We start from the raw sequence: 3432 nt of genomic DNA, 5'->3' as shown, positions 1-3432 counted from the left end.
GATTCCCCCTTCTATGTAAAGCGCTTTGAGTGCCCAGAAAAGCGCTATATAAATGTAAGGAATTTATGACAAATTCTGTCAGCACTTCCTACATTTAAGATGAATACTTACATGACATAGTAATACCCTAGATATGAGTACTTCATAATTCTAAGGAGATACATCTTACTATCCAATGAACAGGTCACAAATAGATTCTACAACTCTTTGCCAGGCCTGTACCGTTCTTGGTTTATCTTTATTAAATCTAGCTAAAGAGCATTCCATATTAACTATATGTTGCATATTCAATAACCACAGTCTTGAGATGTCTGCCTTAGTGTCCCACCAAAGTGTAATTATTGTTTTCTTTGCTGCAGTGAAACCCAAAAAAAGTAAGGAAAGTTTATGAAATTTAGGTACCGTTTCAAACAGTTTCTCTGCTTTTTCCCATACTGCCAAACAATTAGCAATTATAGTGCCAAATTTTACTTTAAGTTTCTTGCCTTTTAAATCTGTATATGGAAGATCTTGAAGCCTATTAGGCTGTACCAAAGCGGTCTCTATTGATTTCCAAGGCACCTTACAATTCTCGTCCATCCAGACCCTCAATGCTCTTAGTTGAAATGCCCAGTAATATAGTTTTAAGTTAGGGAGAGACAACCCTCCCATCAATTTAGGACGCTGCAAAGTGGAAGATTTAATTCTAGCTCGTTTACTGTTCCATATGAAAATTTGGAGATCAAAGATTGGGTTTGCTCAAAAAACTTAGTTGGAGGAGAAATTGGAATCATGAAAAACAAGAAATTGAGGCGAGGATGAATGTTCATCTTAACAATATAAATTCTTCCTTGTAAAGAAATTGGAAGAGTATTCCAATGCTGTAGATCTTCTGTCACCTTTTGAAAGATTTCCTTATAATTTTCGTGAATAATTTCTGATAACTTTGCGTATATTTTAATTCCTAAATAAGAAATAACATTACTTACAGGAATGGAGGGAGGATATTGAACATTAGTGGCAGATGAATTTAGGGGGAGTAGTGTGGATTTATGCCTATTTATTTTATAACCTGCTAAATTCTTAAATTCATTGAACACGGATAACACTTGTGAGATTGATATTTTGACATTGGAGAGGAACAAAAGAATGTCATCTGCATAAAGTGAAATAGAATGTTTAGAGCCATGAACAACAATGGGTTATATAGATTTGTGCTCTCTTATGGCTTGTGCAAGGGGTTCTAATGATAACGCAAATAATAATGGTGAGAGAGGGCAGCCTTTTCATGTGCCCCTCTGCAATGGAAAAGGTAAAGAATGACAGGTGCCTGTGATAACAGATGCCAAGGGAGTTTCTTATAAGATTTGTATCATAGATGACAATCTTGGACCGAATCCCAAATGTTTCATTACTGCCCACAGGTATGGCCACTCCAACCTGTCAAAGGCCTTTTCTGTGTCCAAAGAGAGCACAGCCCAGTCTTCAGTAAACAATTCTGCCATCTCCAAAATATGAAACAATCTGCAGTCATTATCTGCTGCCAAACGACCCCTAATAAAGCCTGTTTGATCAAAATGGATTAATTTATCAATTACCTTATCCAATCGTAGCGCAAGAGCGTTAGCATATAAATTGATATCTCCACATATCAGTGATATGGGATCTTTTCCATCTTTTAACAGTAATGTTATAAGAGAATTAAGAACAATGAAAAAGAAAAATTTTAATCCCTATGAAATGTTTTATGTTCTAGAGCATAGTTTATAGAATCTAATATTAATGCTCCTACTGTGTCCCACAAGGCCAGATAAAGCTCAGGAGGAATTCCATCTGAGCCCGGAGATTTCCCTTTTTGAAGAGATTTTACTGCTATCTTTAACTCCTGGAGTGTATAAGCTCTTGTAAAAATCATAAAATACCTGATTAATTTGTTTGGGCTCCGTTACAATATCACCCTCATTATTTCTTATGGAGTTTATTGAGCATTTTGCCTCATTTTGTTTCAATTTCCACGCCAACAACTGACAAGGTCTGTCTCCCTGAAAATAATATTTTAGTCTGGTTCTATGCACGATGAACTCAGCTTTATGCAAAGACAGAGAATTATATTCCCCCCTTAAAGCGGAACTGTAGCCAAATTCCTTGACACGTCTGTGTGTGGTGGCTCTTGATGCCTTGACCACAGCCTCAGTCCATTTCTTGTGAAGTTCACTCAAATTCTTGAATCGATTTTGCTTGACAATCCTCATAAGGCTGCGGTTATTTAATACACGAGTTTCACAATTTGAGTTGAATTACTGAAATAAATGAACTTTTCCACGACATTCTAATTTATTGAGATGCACCTGTAATATTACTTCTTTGCTCCGTGAATTGTGCTTTTTGTTGTCCCTCCAAAGTCTCCACCTCTTGTTCAATCTCCGACAGTCTTCTCATTCTCTATGCTTTCAATTTTGAAGAGAGAGCTATACAGAACCCTTTTATAAAACACTTGCAAGTCTCCCATAATATCTGGGGATTTTTACAATGTGATCCATTAATCTCCAAGAACTCCTTAATCTGTTGATTAATTTGCACCATAAATTCTGAATTTGTCAACAGACTGTCATTAAATCGCCACCTATAAAACTTGCGAGTGAAGGCAGAGGGGATAATATTGCAAAGTATCGGAGAGTGATCAGGGCCCATCTGTATAAAACTTCTCAGAAATGCTCTTAAGAATAGTTTTAAGCTTTGACTTAAGTGTAAAAAAAATTCTTAGTAAAAAGTAGGACTTTTCCAAGAGTAGGAGACTTTTATAAAAAAGCTAAAAGCAACGTTCAGTAAAGTCCAAGACTGATTCTTAAGTGTTGACTGAGGTGACACTTAAGTGTTGTGAACTAAGGACTACAATGATGTCAACACAAAATGGCTGACCTCGACCTCTGAATCAGCCAATAGTGAGCCTGCTCATGTAAAGTCACAGCAGCACAACACCAATCATTTAATGTAACTACAATAAAATAATTTAATTAAGACACTGAAATATTTTAATATTTAAATGTATTTTTTTAAGAATGCTTTGCATTGTGCAAAATTATCACAAATTATTACTGATGCTTCGTTTTCTATTGGTATGTCTCCTCGTTTACAGTTGGAGCACTGATGTGAACATGAGTTACATCAATGGCTCCAACAACTCCAGGAAAGCCCACAATCCTCATAAAAGTGGCTTGTTTTTGCAATATGGTTTGGCGGTCAGTTGGAAAGTCAATAAACTGCCATATAGTAGTGGCCAAACGTGATGTGCGGCCTAGGAAATTTGACATCTTCACCCTTAATTTAAAAAAAAATAAAATAAAAAATGTGCAGGATTTTGTAAGCATATTGCGTAGTTGCTTAGAGTCAGATGTTTTATTTGTGATAATAATGCAATGAAACATGCCAAATTGTGCGGTCATAATTTTTGGC

The sequence above is a fragment of the Sinocyclocheilus rhinocerous genome, unplaced genomic scaffold (genome assembly GCF_001515625.1).
Source record: "Sinocyclocheilus rhinocerous isolate Xijiao unplaced genomic scaffold, SAMN03320098_v1.1 scaffold6043, whole genome shotgun sequence".
Classification (NCBI taxonomy): Eukaryota; Metazoa; Chordata; class Actinopteri; order Cypriniformes; family Cyprinidae; genus Sinocyclocheilus; species Sinocyclocheilus rhinocerous.
This window is presented reverse-complemented; position numbering follows the sequence as displayed.